Source organism: Electrophorus electricus, chromosome 7 (assembly GCF_013358815.1).
Source record: "Electrophorus electricus isolate fEleEle1 chromosome 7, fEleEle1.pri, whole genome shotgun sequence".
Lineage (NCBI taxonomy): Eukaryota > Metazoa > Chordata > Actinopteri > Gymnotiformes > Gymnotidae > Electrophorus > Electrophorus electricus.
Window position 1 is genome coordinate 16,002,756 of NC_049541.1, and position 18,543 is coordinate 16,021,298.

The following is an 18,543-nucleotide window of genomic DNA, read 5'->3' on the forward strand; positions in this document are numbered from 1 at the left end:
GCAATTGAAGTAAATTACACGATTCTAAACCAACTGCTCTGATTTCTCTGCAGAAACTGCTTCACCCGGTTAGCAAACTACTGCTCTTATTCTTTCCATTTCTGTTTCTTGAGGCTCTGTGGCTTTTGCTGTGTGACGACTGCATCTCTTAATTAACCTGAAGGGAATAAATCATTCTTGCAACACACATTTTCCCCCTCTGATTGCTTTAGTGAATTACCAATAACAAAGGCTTTGCTTACCTGCATGACACACTTTCACAAGGACCTCTGTTCCACTCACATCTTATTACAGTGGCGCTTACCAACATCACCATACTGTATGCAAGCTATTTATTTTTCTAAAGGAAAAGTACATTTGCCCTGTAATTGAAAAAATATTCACAGCACAGATCTGAGCTTGTGTTCCTGTGTTCATTTGACAGTTTGCATTATTTAACTTATTGAGCAGACTAATTGAAGAGTGTTTTGAGTTTATTTTGAAAAGTGCTAGGCCAGCAATGGAATCTCCCTTTTCATAACCCAATTAGGGACCACATCAGAGTTGTTAGGTGAATGGTTTATTCATTATCCAGAGGTACATTTAATGGGGCAAACTCATTTATGGGCTCATTATCAAACTTGGCAACAGATCATATTATTCAGCCGTTTTGATCTTTTTGAAGGGAGCCCATGTTCTGAAAGAAAGTGGAGTATGGTGAAAGAGCTAATGACATGCCTTTTGATTAAACATTGAGGGATTGCCTCTTGTAAAGAACAGAGTCATATATTGCTGCCATGGACTCCCACGAGTCCCTCCCCTAGTAACTGCCCACCAACCATCTCAGCCAACTAGGAGCCTCAAAGATGCTCATTGGCTGCTCCAGTCCAATGATGGTCCAGTGTCCGGTTCAGATTTAGGATCGCTGCCACACAAAACTCAATAAAGTGTAAGCTTCAAAAAGTTGTCACAGGAAGGTGGGAGTACATGGCAACATGGAGGGTAGCACAAGGCTGCTTTTCACTAGCATCAACCATATGCTGGATATCAAGGTCTTTATTAATAAGTTCATGTTGACTCATGTCTGTCATGGATTTACTGGGTCTGCAAGGACAGTGTCCCTAGGTAGAACATGCCCCATTTTGAAGAAACGTACAAGAATAACATAGTCTTTTTTGTCTTCTATCTTTTAGTCTTGATATGATATAACAATGTCTCTCTGATGATATTACCCATATAGAGACAAAACAATCAAAAGGTTGACACAAAAGACAAGATATTTAAAATCAGAATCCTATTATATTATTTCACATTGAAAAAAGTGGAATATTAGCTATTGGGCTAGTGGAAAGTATGAAACTACATACTCATCACAGTTGAACACACTGGTGGAAAATGAAAGATTAACCAAGAGTCATTATTTGTAGTAAATACATGAGTCATATAAAACATCAAATTGCTTTGTAGTCCTCAGATGAACCAGTTTATGCTCCATAGTTTAGGTCCCCCACATGGAGGCGGCCAAGTTCTAAAACAGATAAAACAGATAGTACAGAATCGCTGACACATCCATGCCAATAGGTGTGAGTATAATAGTTATTTCATAATGTGAATAAGAATCATTTGAAAAATGACTTACTGACCCTTTAACCATTCTGATTTCACCTCTTCACTATCCAAACTCAGTGACAATTTATTTATTTATTTTTTCAAAGATACTTATTTTTCCCAAATAGGCATGGTGGAATCCAAGCCAAGAAATGAGAATTTTAATCTAAGATACTCAATTAGCCCAAAACTTGATCCTTATGATTAGATTCCTTCACCGCCCTTGCTCCTATGCTTCAAACGCCAGCTTTATAAAACAAACTCTGTTTCTTTTCCATCCAGCGTGTGCCGTTAGCAAGCTCTATCAAGTGGTATAAATCTTTAATTTTAGAGATCAGCATTAATGGCCGAAACAGTCTAAGATCTCTGCTCCGTTCCCGCCTTTCATCCTCTCCGCTGGTGGAATTCCGGAGGGGGCCGCGCTCAATCGTTTGCTCCCCTAAGTACACAAAATTAGCTGCTTATCTGTTGATCTCCGTACATGATCCTTGTGAAATCCTTTCTGTGTGTCCAAAGCTGCTGCCTTCGCAAGAGAGCCTAGCTCTAGGAGCCATTCCCTGGCCTCCACTTCTTCATCTCCCCCCACCCCCTTGCCCACTCTCGCCTGGTCCTCGGAGAGGGGGAACTGGGGCTAATTAAATTGCTCTCAAAGACAATAAGGACCAGGCTTCCACCTGACTGCCTGCCATCTCACTTCCATGGGGGATCTGAACAATCCTTAAGCCTGAGGCTTTTACCTAGTAGCTTGGTGGGATTTTCCAAAAAGAAAGCAAAGAAAAAAATAACACTTAATTGTCATTGTCATTCTTCAGCCTCGCTTAATACAGTTCATTTTCAGGAAAAGGGGGTACAAAAAGAAATTGATACAGAGCAGGATGGCATAGAGAAAGCTGGAGGATGAAGACTTGGTCATGGCAGCAAAAGCACAGGGCTGCGAGAGTTTTGTTTTGATGTACCTCGGTTTGTGCACTTGGATTTCATATTTGGCATCCTGTCTGATATAGCGTATTTGTTTTGGATTCCGAATGTGTTTCACTCAAACCTCTGACCATTTACGGACTGCTGCTTAATTGTGGCACACTGCTGAACTTGGCTGTGCTAATGGGCACAGGCTGTGGAATTAGGCTGCCCTCTGTCTCCTAATGTCGCCAGCAGAGGCCTAAGAGCGACTGCAGCCCTCGTTAGCCATGCCTGCTCACTATTGATTGCAGCGGGCCACTGGGGGTTCCCTACCTGCAGTTGACTTTGTACTTCAGCAGGAGTTGTAAGGGTCTGTGGAACAACAGGGACCACGCACATCTCAAACAAGGTCTATGAAAAGCCTATCAATTAGGCTTTGAAGGTCAAGCAAACTCTCCTCTTCCCTCTCTTGCCCACCTCCTCCCCTTGACTCCCTCATCTCAAGCGCATGGTATCTCCCATTCTCACTTACTCTGTCTCCTTCTCTTTCTCTCTCTCACTCTCTTGCATCGCTCTTTCCAAAATACATCTGAAGACTCCATTCAATTAAATATCTCTCAGCTCCAGCTGCTCCATAAGTGAAAGGTCAACCAAGTCCAGGAGGCTAAAAGAGAAAGGCTTGGCTTCTTCAGAAAGCCCTGCCCTCCCTCTCTCCTCTCCACCACCCAACAAAGCCTCCCCCAAGCCTGGGCTCTCTCCTAATGATCCCCACTGGTCAATCCCTAACTAGCAATGACAGTTCCCCCCAGAAGCACCACTGTGGACGAAAGCCAATCGATCAGGTGGAGGAAGGGGGAGAAAAAAAGGGGGCCACACATATAATGATAACCCGCAGACATAATGTCAAGCCCTTGTGCCGTCCCAATTGGTTGACATTCAGGTAGATAGAGGGGAAAGCCAACTGTCCACACATCAAAAGGGAGGTGCAGTGGCGTGGTCTTCTGTACTGAGTGAGCTCTGTTAACCCCTCTCCCACGTGAACTCTAATTACCCACAATGTGGCCTGTGGGTGTGCCGATGGCATGGCCACCCGCTCCAGATGACCCCCACTCAATACGCCATCAACGCAAACACCACATAATTGAGCCTCATTACTGGAGCCGTAACCCAGTTGTGGCTCTGCTGACAGGGCGTGTTGCAACTTCAGAGGCCTCGTGCGCATTGACGTTGGCCAGGCTGAGCCTGCTCTTTTGTGGCCTGCAAGCCATCTGCACAGTCATTCCCATAATTCTAGATTAAATGATTCTTCGATTGCCCCTAAAATGAGTTGTTAAAACCAAGCAATGAATCCGACAATCAAAAAAAGAGGAATTAATAATGATAACAGAATGGGTGTATGTCTGGTTTCACCCTTGAAGGCAAGTCTCCCTTTTCACACTCAAATGTAGAAGACGAATGGCTCCAGCGGGACCTGCGACCAGCACGGGTTCATCTTACTTCACAATGCTTTGCCAATCTATTTTCCCCTCTTTAATTGCAAGCGGAGTGGAACCATACATCTGCCCCATGCTGCTCGACCCAATACATAAGCGCTATTGATCAGTCTGGCTTAAAAAGTGGTGCCACTTTCCAGTCCCTCACCACGAGCATAGCGAAGGCATTATCGGGCGAGCTTGATATGATACACCGACTCCTGCCTGCCACCACCCCTCCCTCCTTTTCAGATTGAGTTCAGGGCGTCTCTTTTTGGATGGGAGGCGGACAGACGGCCTGACTCCAGTGCTAGATGAGAAAGTGCTGGGGTGGGCGGTCCCCTGCCCCAAAGTCCCATCAATAGCCTAAGAAATGGCAGCCAAGCGGCTGCACCGACAGGACGCCTGACGCTTGTATGGTGATTAGAGTGGAGTGCAGGGAGAGGGGGAGGTGAGGGGAACAGCCTGCTCCCTTAACCAGAGCCTGGTGTTTTTTTGTTGATGTTCTTTCTTTCTGCCTCTCTCTCCTCCTCTCTTCTGGGGCAGGCGATTGGGTGATCGTGTTTCTCATACTATCAATACTATCGCTACCTTGGCCCCTGTCTCTTCCAGTCACCAGTGGTTTTTATAACCTTGTGGTACACAGCATCTTCCTAATAAGTGTCAAGTGGACAATATTTCATGGTCACAGCCAAAGTAACTAAGAAAACTATATATATACACTTGCCAGCCATATCACATTTATTTGAAGATGTTAATATTCCCAGTGATTTGGAATTGACTTCTCCAGATCAATCTGTACTATTAAAATGTCTATAATTTGTACCTACAAGTGCTACCTGTAATGAATTTGTGTCCATTACTGATACTAAAGATTTTTTTTCCAGTGATTAGGACTACATTAAGGCCACATGCTCATTTTAATAAAAAATGGCCAGGATACTCTATACACACATCATTACACTAGTGGAAACTTTGACTTATCTAAATAAACCCCAACCAAGCCTTCATGGACACCTTCAACAAGAGAATTCAAGGCACTAGATTTTTTTTTTAATTAACACCTGCAAATGAGAAATTTGTAACATAACTTAAGAAAGCTAAAGGGGGCTGATTGACAGTATGCTGCGCGCAAAATTGGCTGCTGCTTCTCATCAGGTGTGAGTGCGTAAAAAAGAAAAAAGTGATATTTGTAAAGTGTCCTTGAGTTTGAGAAAGGCGCTATATAAATGCAAATAATAATAACAAACTATTATCCTCCACTGATCTACAAAAAAAAAAACCAAAAAAACAAAAAACAAAACAAAAACTAAAAAGTAGTGACAACGTTATTAAGCCAGCTGATAAGGGTGAAGCTGTTATTGGTTGGAGAATAGACCTTTACAAGAAGGAAGTAATTGCAACGCGTGGTGGCGCGAGTACCGAAGGGGCGAGGGGCGGGACGCACAGGCTCCAGCGACGTGGTCGAACATTTATTAACATATAAACACGGCACTCACACGTATTACAAACAAGGAACATGAAACGGTTAACATTAAACAGACACGATAAACTGGAATACATCTACATTAACACATTACATCAACAATGACCAACGACACTGCACACGCTGACGCGGGTTTAAATACACAGACAGGACAAGGTACAGGCGTGTGCGGGCGTGGCCACAAACGAGAATCCTCCCACTGCACGTGGCGGACCAAACCACGTGACTCGCGGGAGGCGCGCGTTCCGTGACAGTAATCAGAGCTTTCTGATACTATTTTTTATATAGACGGAACATCTATGATAACACTTACCAGTTACAGTCTTCCATTAAATCCAATATTAATAATACTATTTCAACAGGACTCCTTCTTGATTCCGCACGGAATTATTAGATAATTCTTGTTGTAGTTGTTTCTATCTTCACCCTAAAATCTTCACCCTAAAAGGAAAACAATCCCGGATGTCATATTGTGTCTGTTTCTGTCCAGCAGAAATTATATCCAAGTTTCTGGAAGACATTTTTTGACCAATTATTCATTCCTCACCTACATATGTTAAAGACTTTAAATTTTCTACAAATCACTGAACACCTGAAAGAACAAATGCTACCTGCCAACTCCCTACTGTTTTCAATGGGCATTAAAAGGTTATACCCGGTCATCCCTAATGAAGATGGTTTGAGAGCTTTGAAATATTTTCTTGATGAAAGACCTGAGAAGAACCCCCCTACAGATATTCTCTTAAGATGGTTGGAACTTGTGTTAACTTTAAACTGCTTCACCTTTGACTCCAAGTATTACTCACAACTAAGAGGAGTTAGTGTAGCTACTAAAATGGGACCATCATATGCAAACTACTTTATTGGATTTTTTGAGAAATTATATTTGAACAATACACTGGAGCTGTATCCTAAGTATTTCTGTGATACACTGATGCCATTTTTGGTACTGCTACATGCACATTTGAAGAGCTTCAACAGTTTATTTCTTGGTTCTCCATGTTCTACCCGGCTCTGGAATATACATGGAGCATGGCATGTCCTGTTTCAGTTAAGTCTGGAAATTATCGTTTAAACACCACCATCTATTATTAACCTATGGACTCTTATTCCTATTTGCAACTCTTCACATTTGAAGGCCTGCAAAAACTCTTTACTCTTTTAGAGCTATTAAGACTTAAGTGCATTGCAGTGAGAATGAAGACTTCCTCCACAAAAGTATGGAAATATGTGATATAATAAATTCATAACTGTAGATTTCCTAAGAAAGTCATAATTAGCTTTTGCTTGTGTTTTACCTGTTCAAAGAATGGATGCACCGATCTTTAAACAATCTACTGTTAAAACAACAAGTATTCCTTTGGTGTTGACTTATCATCCTACAAATAAAAAAGGAGCTGATATTATATCTAAACATTTCAGAATCTTCCAAGATGATACAGAGATCACATTCCATTTTAAGGATCCTCCACTAATCTACAGATGAGACAAAAACATCAGACATGCTTGTCAAGAGTGAAATAAATTGCCATTCAGGTAATAACTGTGATTTTGTAGCCTACAACAGCGTTAGATGTTCTACATACAAATTTATTAATACAGCCACTAAAACAATTACAATGAAAGGATCAATTGCTATCACCCAGCTTTATGTTGGAGAAACCAATAGAAGGCTTTCTGATCATTTTCTTCATCACCTTTGGACCATCAGTATTACAGATTTGTCATTTCCAGTGGTAAGCGTTTAAATATTTACGGTGCATTAATGACACAACTCTTTACATTGCCAGTTGTTGCTATGGCAGCAATAAAGTTAGGAACGCTTGAAAATTAACTGATGTACATACTTGAAACTTTTAAAACCCCTGGAATGAATGTTAGAACATTTAATTTTAACATCTTTTTTTCCAATATAAACTGGTTCCTCTTCCTATAACTTATCTTGGACCGAAACATCCTATTTTCCTAGAAACCTTTTGCATTTCATTACAATACTGAAAATCTCTCTCTCTCTCTCTCTCTCTCTCTCTCTCTCTCTCTCTCTCTCTCTCTCTCTCTCATATATATAGAGAGAGTGAGAGAGAAAGCAAGAAATATAATGTATACAATAAATACAAATACAATAAGGAGGGGTTTTAAAAAGTGCTTTACAGTAAAATATAAATAACAAAGTGACAGAAGTCTTAATTCCATGCAATATTGAATAAGTTGGTTTGAAATGTTTTTTGAAGGTGATTTATAGTCGAACGTGTTACTATTAAAGTAAAACATATTAAAGTTAATTGTGTTTTGAAAGACATTTTTATTTTCAGGAAGCATGAAAATACATAAATGAAGCATAGAGTCCTGTTTGTAGAGTAATGATTGAAAAAAACATGAAGGAAACTTTCTCCTTGAACATGGGGCATGTTTGCCCCAATAACAAACTCAAGTTCCAGCCAAAATATTAAGGTTAAAATGATAGTGAAAGAAACATTATTTTTCTTAGATCACTTTGAAGACACAAATAGATGAAGACATTATGACATGGAGTTAGATATAAAATACATAAACATTCTAATATTCATCTTGCATCAGTTACCTTAATCTGAAAGAAATGCTGAGAAAGTTATGACAAAAATTAGATTCTTCGATCAATCTTTTTTGTCCCTTATTGATCCCAGGGTCATACTTCCCCTTATGTCAAAAACAAAACAAATGTTTCACTGCTCTATGATTTCTCATTATATCCATGTCTCCAATGGTCTCCAACGGTCTGCAGACACACCCACTAATCAATAACTCTGGGTCTCTATGAATTGCCATTGTGATGATTAGGAATCGACCTGCCTCCTGTTGGGAATGCTTTATATGACACAAAGAATGGTCAAATATTCAAATACCAAAGTAGCATACAATTTCAGTAAACATGAAATCTATGAGTGGACTTGAATTTCGTGTATCCTTCTGGGATTTTATACCAGCAAAGATCTTACACTAGGAGCCTGTAAGAGTGTATCAGTTAATGGAACAGACCTTCTGCTGTTTCTGTCCAGATGTAATACTCTGTGTAAGAGCTATGCAATTGCTGTCCACTGCCTGGGCAACCAGGCACTCTACGTATATATCAAAAAGCTTCAAACCATAATGGATACAAAAGGGTGAAATTATTTTTAGTGACTATACTTCATCATTCCGATACTAGAAAACCAACCAAGTCTGCTTAATATATTGACAACGGGAGCTTTTGTTAAAAATGTTATGTCACATTAACTTAATCCATGCCATTTCTTCCCCAGCCACACAGACTGGGAGTGAGGACCAGACGCGTCTTTTTCGGCCGCACAGCTCTGCCATAGCAGCTGCCCATCGGCCCATCGCTTCCGTCAGCTCTTTACTCTCAGCTTGATTTTTGAACGTTCCCCACCCCCTCCCTCTGATTGGAGTCAATGGGATTACAGCGGAGTTAATCGCTCCTGGGTTTGTCCACTTATTGCCACGTGAACTCCCCCTCGGCACCCCATTGTTTTTCCGACCTTCTATAAAGATTACCTTGGAATTGCTCTATTGTCTCCGCCGGAGCGTGGGAGTCTAATGAAAGGCAAGCGGCAGCGCGCACAATGGAGGCAGCGGCCGCCGCGGCGAGCGGTGTACGCGTGTTCATTAGCGAAAACGCAGGGGCTGCCTTTAGAAATAGAACTACTGGCAGCTCTCAGATTGAGCTATTAGGGTTTTGTGATTGTATGTGGTGCCCTCCCCTTCCGCCACACCAGCAAGAGAGTGAGAAAACGACTACAGGCCGACTGCAATGGAGCCCACACAGAGAAAGCAGGACTTTTTTTGTTCTAGACTATGTCGCAGTGCACATTCAGTAAGCACCTAATGGCTGCTGCTGTTTGCTCTGCAGGAGGGTATGCCGGTGTAGCTAATAAAGAACGAGAAATCTCCCTGCTGTGCTCCTTGCTGTCAGGTATTTATTTATTTATATATTTTACAGTGAAGGTTAAGTTTCATAGATGTATTGGAGAGTGTGTTTTGCGCATATGACTCAGGCAGCTATGAAATACTGTAACGGATAAGTATTCCTTTGAACAGATGCAGTAACCACAAACTACCAGATCAATTTTATGCTTAACTCCCAAATGTCTCATGGACAAAGTCATAATGAGCTTAGCAATCTCTATGTAAGACTACTGTTCATTCCTTATTAATAGATTTTAAAAGACATCAGCATTGCATTAAAACATCGCTCCATTTTTACCAGTATTTCAGATTTTATATTTTAAAAAAAGTGTGACTAGCCCTGTCACTATATTGAACTTTTTAATTCATAACAGTGATTCATATGGTAATCACTTCACCAAACTGAGTGAAACAGGCAGACTAGGCTCACTCTGAGGAATGGTATCCAAAATCGAAGACACGGTTTTCAGTTCACAGCTCTAGTAATGAGGCATTCCAGCACGATGGAATTCACGTCCATTAAAAGGAAGGTTTCTGCTGCATGCCTCAGTGTATGATGAATTGGTAAATGGCCTTTCCTGCCAGTAAAGGCTTTGTTTACGAAGGGTGTATTTTCATTATTATCATGAAAGGGTGCCTTTGAACAGCTAATCAGGAGCAAAGGTTTTGTCTAAGCGTATTCTATGGTAAGAGCATAACTAATTCTAAAGATGACATTTTTCTTTCACAATAGCAAGAATGTACTGTAGTTATCTCATGGCCACCAAGACCACACAGCTTACTAAAGTCTATTGAATCTCAGTTCATCTCACTCCAATTTGATCCTTCTAATTAAGTTGCGTAGTTAATTTCTGGCTTTTGTGGGGAGTCACGCTGACTAATTAAGACACAAGAAATGAAATCTAAACAAAACAGGCTATAAAAAATCTAAAAGTAAAGTGGGTCTAAAAAAATTCCTTTAAAAAACCCCAGCAAAATATATATTGCATCTATAAGGTTGTAGCATTGCTCAAGGTGTCAATAGCTGTCATCTCATAACCAGCGTGAGCTGGGCCTGATGAGAAGGTCATGCTGTTGTTTGGCGTGATTAACCATCTAACGGGCTTTCAGCAGAAGCTGTCATGTGGGATCGGCTGCTCCATTCAGCTGAGCTGGGCAGGACATGGCGATTCAGGATGCAGCTCCCTCAAACACCACCTTACACATACGCAAGCGCCAAGGAAAAGGTCAGACGCACGGTTGGCTAAGAGCTTCTGCGGCCTTGCGCTTTGCCACCAGGAAGGGCGTTTGCTGAGGGACTGTCAAAACTGCACGGGTCCCTGTCAAGAGAAGGGTGCACAACCTTTACTGCCCAAGCATTAAGGTGCACTGCCTACTTCACCTTAACATCACCTTAAAGGCCATATATGCTGCTGTGCAGGTTTACCCTTTAGTTTTCTCTCACTGGGTTTGGTGTTTGCTGACTTGAATATCTATTGGAACTGAAGTCTTCTCTGGGACATCTCGTGGCTAGAGGTACTGGGGTGCATTTTAATGTTTTACATTTAAGTTAAATTTTTTTTTTTTTTTTTTTTTAGGAAATGACCTGGTTTTCAGTCAAGCCTTTGTATTTCAGTGAAGCAGTGAGTTGATTTAAATTTGTCATAGTCATGCATCACATCACCTTATTTTCTTCCCTTCTTGATTGACGAAGAGATTACTGAAAATCAGGTGGATTTATGCAGGTGTGGACAGCTGCCGGCCCACATTGTGCATGACACTGCTGTACAGATGGAGGATTCACTACACACTGCCATATTTAGTGACAACACTGTGTGTGCCAAAAAAAGAACAATTTCAGTACTCAGACACAGCTCCCAAGCTCACATAACGACAAATGTGTCTCAGTTCCTGACTGTAAAGTTTGACCTGATCAAAGCTACTGCATGCCAACTTCCACGCTTAAACTCTCAATCCCTAGCTAAGCCCCACCAACTGGATCAAAGCCTGACAGATTTTACTTTAGATAGCCTTATGACTGGGTATATGACTTCATTTTGCTTAGGTAACAGCATGTATCAGCACTATAGGATTAATCTGATACATGCTGACACTTCATACGCTCTCGTGACATTTGCAGTCAGCGGTGAGAACCTCAACACCCAGATCCAGTGGGGGGCTTTATAATTAGCAGTGTTTTGCATGATTTAATCGATCGTCAGAAACACAGAATATCCACAAGGTATTAATTACTGCTCTTCTCTGTCTCCCAGTGCCACATATCCAGATTTCATTCAAGTGGGACACATTTAAAGTAATAGCCTCTCCACTATAAAACATGAATGAGCATCCGGGGTGGCCTCAGCTTCTAACAATGCCCTGAGTCAATGCCTTCGGCGAAACGTTTCTTTGGCTCATTTCTGTACAACATCCCCCCAGCCATGAGGCGTTCTCTTTTCAAGTGCGCTACATAAAGTGGAAATGTTGAATAGAGAGAGGAAGGAGGTCTGCACACACGCACAGATACATGAATCAAAGGCATGTTGGCATCAGGGGAAAGGAATACACACACCTTAATCAAGACAAGTAAGCATCTTTTATTTATCAGCGATTTATTATTGAGTATATATCACCCATAAAAAATGTAGGAAGTATTGCCTACTTCTGTCTTTGGCCTATGTTTGGTCTCAGTGCACAGTACCTACAGGGTATTTTCCAATTCTTTTTTTTTCTTCTCTTTTTGCAAGTATCACTGCTAACATTAACTCAAAACTTTTTGAAACTACCCTGGGAGTTTTTGTTTCATAATTCTAATGCAAGTCTATTGAGGTTAAAAAGAGGTTTCTTTTACAAAAGGTGTTTCTTTATCAATAGCCTTTAAATGGTGGTACAATATTGCAACATTGTCATCTTATGAGGAGATATGAAGACTCATAACAGTCAGAGCTGGTGAGGTACCTTTCTTTTCTTTCTATTATTGTTATTTATTTTTGTGGCAGCTGAATACTGTGGGTTAGTTTCTGATCTGATGTTATGACAAGTCACGTGACCAGCTGTGCTCCAATAATGCATGACCTGCAGTCAAACATAATCCAAACATGTTAATTAATGTACACAAAGAGACTGACAGGCAGTAGGGGTTCAAGTGCTTGTGAATATAGTTGCATGCCACAAATATCTGATAAGGTATGAATGGCTAAAGCAAATTATGCACATTAACTTTATGATTTTAATTCCTGTAATCTCGATCAAGTAAATATGTTGCTTTCAGCAAAGCATGACAGTGACAGCATGGGATTCTCAGAGAGAGCCCTTTGCAAATGAGAGCAAATGAACAAACAGCCCAGTTGGCCAGCCGCGCTGCCTGAGAGACGTTTTAATTAAAACTGTGACACTGTATCATAAAAAGCAGGAATCTAATCACGACGGAATAAGTATAATGTAATTATCGTCCAGGTTATAAATAGCTTTAATTTCATGCTTTGTAGGAAAAAAAATGAAATGGAAATGGCATGAGCCTGTTTACGGAGCTAAACAACAGCCAGTAGCAGGGGACAGGGACCACATCCAATTTCTTCTCTACTACATGTCTGTCCACTCATTTGTCAGGCAAATCTTTCTTCATCTATCTGTCATTACAATTGTTATCAGAGCTGCACTTTATTTACTGAAGCCAAGAGATAATATAGGTCATGTACAGTTCTTGCTGCATATTATTGGAAAGATAATACAAAGAAGACAAACTCATTCACCATCTCCAGAGACAGATGGCTTACACCTACATGTTAGTCACATCAATGAGAACATCAGTGGTGCATAAACATCTACCTATTCTGATTAAATAAGTGTGCTTGATTGTGTTGAATTACACCAAGAATATGACTGAGACAAAAACAAATGAATGCTGCAGCTGTGAAGGTGTGTAGAGAGGACAGAGAAAGAACACATAAATAACTGTGCAGTAATAGCTGGCCTGTAGAAGAAGAACACAGTGAGGAGGAATTCATGATGAGGAGTCACTCGTGGCACAGGTGCGAGAGGTGAGAACTAGATCTCTGTGTGTCTCTAATGATCAGAAGGGGTCCTTGAAGTGGTCCTTGGGGAACCCCAACACACAGGATTGGAGAATCAAACAGTGAAAGGAGGCTATGGTCAGATAGAGTGGGAGATGTCTCAAATAATGATGCGTTGGACAGAGATTCTGAGAGAGTCCACTGAGAGAAAAGTAAGCAAAGGTTTATGTGCTACAGTATGTTACTATTCACTGCTGAAATATTTTCTTAACACCCTTCCTAAATGCTGTGGTTGACGAACTGTCAAAATATAAGGCAGTGTCCAGCAATTTCTACCAAGCCATTTTGTCTTTTTCAACGTCACATTTATAAGGGCGGGGGGGGGGTGTAGTAGAAGACAACTAGGTTTAAGTGTGGGTCCTGTGCATCAATATCTGTGTTTAATGAAATCGATTGCCATTAAACAGCAAGGACAACAGAATGACAAAAGGCTGGCAACATTGAGTTTTCTCACCTTGCGGCTTCACAATGGACTAATCAAAAAAAAGAGTCTTGATTACAACTATAGAAAAGCTTGGGCATTTCAGAAAGTCATAAACGACCTCCATGCACAGTTATTATCCATGCACAAATCTGTATTACTTTCTGGGTTATGCACTAAGTAGTCATTAAATGGAAATCCCAAATGGCCTCTAGAATACTGTTTTAGGATGAATTCCTCCTACAACCATAATGATTGTGCTGCCTCTAAAAAGATAATGCTGTGTTTATGCTCAGGGATACATGAACCTTTAAGCCTTATTTACTTTTTATGTTTTCACTGTTCCTTCAGTTGTTTGGTATCAGCGCCGTCGCGTTAATTTCTCCTGCAGTGACATTCTGATAGGAGCAGAACAGATGGAAATACAGGATTGTCCCAGCAAAATTCATCATGAAAAATGCATCCGACACCTGTGTAATTTGCCTAATCATCTTTTCCTAATAAGCTCCCTACATTAATTATGCACGACTTCCACAATGCAATCAAGATAAAAGTAAATCTGATGACTTAATACCCTTCAAAATAATTGGTTCGCCCCCACCACCCTGCACCCCATCTCTGGGACAGCCTCTCTTTTGATTCTCTCTCTCCCTCATTCCTCCTGGACTTTAATTGGGATTAGAGAATATAAAATGCATGCTGCCGAGTGCACAGTATGTCAGGGTACGCCTGACAGGGGTTAGGCCTGCTAGGCGGCTGAGGATAGGAAGTTTCCCCGCTGCTTTTTGTTGGGAGGGAATCCAAAAAAGCGAGCCGACTTAAGGACGTCTCTCTCTCTGTCTCTGTCTCTGTCTCTGTCTCTGTCTCTCTCTCTCTCTCTCTCTCTCTCTCTCTCTCTCTCTCCCCTTTTAAGCTCTCCCATCTCTGTTCTGGCTGCCTGTCTCACCGCAGTTCACAGATGCAGGTGCGGATGGGCGTGCGCTCTTCGCAGCAGCTGCAAGTGCCTGTCGGTGAGGCTTTGGAGACCTAATGAGAGTCAACCTTTGCGAGCGCGCTGTCTTGCCGTGCGTCCCACCTGTCACTTTGTTACGGCTGGCGTGTGTCTCGAATTAACTGGGCTAAATGAGCGGTGAAAAGGGGGCCTGCCACTGGCTCATGCTGCGACTTTAAGCTGAACGTGGGGCGAAGCAGGCGTTTCAAAACCGACAGTAGAACCGCACGATCTGCAGTTCAGACACAATAAACAACCGCCATCTCAGCTACACCAGCGAATGCGAAAATTCTATCATGTCTCCAGTGAAACTGCTCTAGACTGCCTGCACATGTATGTTTCTGTATCCCAGCCAGTGGAAGCAAGTCTTTCGGACTCCCATCCTTTTATACTGCCATTGCTAATCCCAGGCATAATTAAATCCCTGCTACTTTTCAGATTTCCCAACAAAGCCTGCAATTTCTGATTCCCCAGTGTTCCACCTTTGATCAGTTGCCTCTATCCTGGTGAGAGGCTGTAGTTAATAGGAGTTAATGTTTCTCTTGGCTGTGTTGCCTGCAGAGTGCTGCGCTAAGCCCACATCAATGGTGATTACAAGAGCATGTGTGGAGGTGTGCTTTAGAGCATCGCTGCACACTGTATAGTGTGGGCCAAGGATGTCTGTCCAGCGCTGCCTTCTCGCCTGCCCAGGAGTTTGTACCGCATCGAACAATCCACAATTGCCCATGTACCCGGGCAGTAATTAGGTTCTGACCATTCAAGGTGACATGGCCATTTTTTTCTGCAGCACAAATCTATTGTAGATCAATGGATTAAAAGAAAGACAGAGAGAGGAAAACACCTAAACGTTGTTGGGGCTTTGCTGAAGGCGTGCGGTGCTGGGAGATTGGTGATTAACCTCACTCCGAAGGACAAAGATAAGTTTGTTGTGGATCCACAGCAAAACAAAGGCCTTTTAAAGCTGTATGAAACATAGCATATGATAAGTAAACAGCATCGCGAAGCCTGGCCCAAGATCCGATGAGGAAAATTGAGGAAGGCGACTCTGCAAAGGGGTAAAATCTTTGATTTTGATTTTTAAACAATTGAATGTAAAATGTTGTAGAGAGTAGGCTCCGCCTGCGAACCGCACAGCCCAACAGACCGTCTTGTGTTTCTAATAGGAGTGTTTCCAATGCAGCACCTGCATAGAAGCACTGATGTGCCCATGCACTAAGCAGCTGTTTATGGGAGCTTTTACTTCATTAATTTGGAGACTGCTGAAGTGTTAATCAATGCCGTTGTCACGGCAACGGAACAAACAGCAAGCGCCCGATCCCCCGCTAATTGGGCTTTATTGTTTCAGACAGTGTAGGCAGAGCAAGAGGGCTTCAGGCTGATGTCTGTTCATAAAGACGATGTTCCCATTTTAGAGCGCTGTCTCCATCAAACTTAGTTGGGGTTGTTTCCATTAACGACTGGTAGCACCTCCCCACCAGAGAATGTTTTAATCAATTATGGTCTGACTCATTCAGGGCTTGGGGAGACCTAGTGAACGCATTGATACACCTTCCATGAACTTCCTTCCTCACTGTAAGAATTTTAGTGGTTGAACTGCGGGCTAAACTGCGAATGTGCCTGGACACAAAAAGCTTTAAATTAGAGCATTTACCACTTTTAATCCGAAAGCTTTGTTAGCGCTTCCACTTATCCCCATTTTGTGAGGTACTCACCTCCCAGGAATAAAAAAAAAATATCACAAACCAGCAATGAAAAAGTGAAAGTTTAAGGGAGGGAAAAAATCAATAGGAAGTTTTAATAGGTTTTATGTGGGTAATGATAGAGGAGGTTAAGAGGCTAGGGCATGGGTTAATGGTACTATCAGGACACAGACCAAGTTAAGTGCAAAGGAAGGGTCTACCACCAGAGGTTAATTAACCTTTTTAAACCCCAAAGTGTCGGAACACACATACATATTGAATGGAAGCTGCCACAAAAAGCCTGTAGGTCACGGTTAATACATTCTGTGAGTTACAATTAAAACATCATCAGACCACTCCAGATCTCGATTTAAGAGCCATTTATGAGGCACAAACTCGGAAGGCAATTTATTACAGTCAAAAGCTATCTGAACAGAGGGCACCAGGGTTACCAGATATATAATTTGAGTCAATGGCAAAGCGGCCAAAGGGACGGTAAGGCCAGTGATGCAAGCACAAAGGCATGCAAGTTTTTTTCCTCCCAATATTTCAACCACTCTATTTGCACAGACATGGCTTCCAGTGTCAGGACAAAAAAAAAAGAGAATGGATGCATGTAGTTTTCACTTACCCTATGAAGGTAAATACATTTTTCACCTGGAAAATATTTGTAAAAGATCTGAACAGATGTTCATCTAATAGAAAAGGAATGTTTGTAAATGGTGTGCCTTTTATTGACATGTTTCTAAATGAAAGGTCAGATCAGCCAGGCCTACAGCAAACTGAGTTTGAATTGAGGTGTCAGATAAAAAGGGGATGTTTTTAGTTCTGTACTTATGCAGATAGACCTTGACATATTCATTTGAAACCTTGCATTACACATTATACTTTTACTCCTGTTGGTCTGTTATAGTTCTGAAAGGATAAGTTTTAAAGGGCATTTTCAGATGCATCATCCTGCCAGCTGACATGCAAAAAACACTAAACTAAAGGCTTAGGGTGTTTTTCCACTCTTCAAAATTCAAAGCTTCCTTCACATTAAAAGTTTGCAGTGAGACACAAATGTGTCCATGGTAACTGAAACTCTAAACTACTGCTATGCACAAACTCTACCAATACGCTTTCCATCGACTGATACTAAATAATTCTGAAAACCCTTTAGATGACTCATGACGTACTAAGCAGGATCAAACAGCAAAGTTTCCACTTTCAACATTCCCATTCCCCTATTCTCTGAGTGACTGGTATCCCTGCCAGTGCCTCCATTTGGGAGCCCTCCCCAAGGCCAGCCGTTCCAAAGGGAGCTGGGCTGGGAAGCTAGCTTTTGCTCATCCCTTCTTCCTCAGGATCCTTTGCATTTAAAGCTGTGTAGGGGGTTGGGGTAGGGTATGTGGAAGTATAATAAAAAAAAAAAAAAGAAAACTCAGAAAGACGAGGGCTCCGTTTCCTCATCCACCCCCACGATCTTCCCTTTTGCATCCCATGCCGTCCCAGGAGCCCTCCTTTCCACACCCCAAAACAAAGGCAGCGGAGAAATCCCAGGCCACCATCGTCAGCAGCCAAAGCCGAAGTGCTGCAAGATGCTGCTCTCCACACCTGTGATGTAATGAACCTGCAAGGCTTTATTCTACCTGCCCCACTGGTCCCCCCCCCCCCAAAAAAAAATGCCTTTCTCTTCCTCTTCTTCACTCTGCTTTTGGGGACGTGCTTTCCTTTGACTTTAGGCGGAAAGTTTTTCGGAATACTGCACTATCTCTTCTCTCTCTTTCCCCTCTCTCTCCCTCTCTCTCTTTCTCCTGGTGTGTGCTCGGAGTTGGAGTCTGCCCGAGCTAAGTCTCGCACCCACTCTCCCGCAATGAGCATTATTCCCAAGGCACGCTCTTCCCAAGTAATTGCCCTGTTTTTCCACATGCAGCGGATGCAGCGCCACACCGATGCTGCGCTTTAATTTGCGGGTAAATAGGCTTTCTGCTGAGTTTAAAGGCACAGTGCCCATTGGGGGAATTAACCATG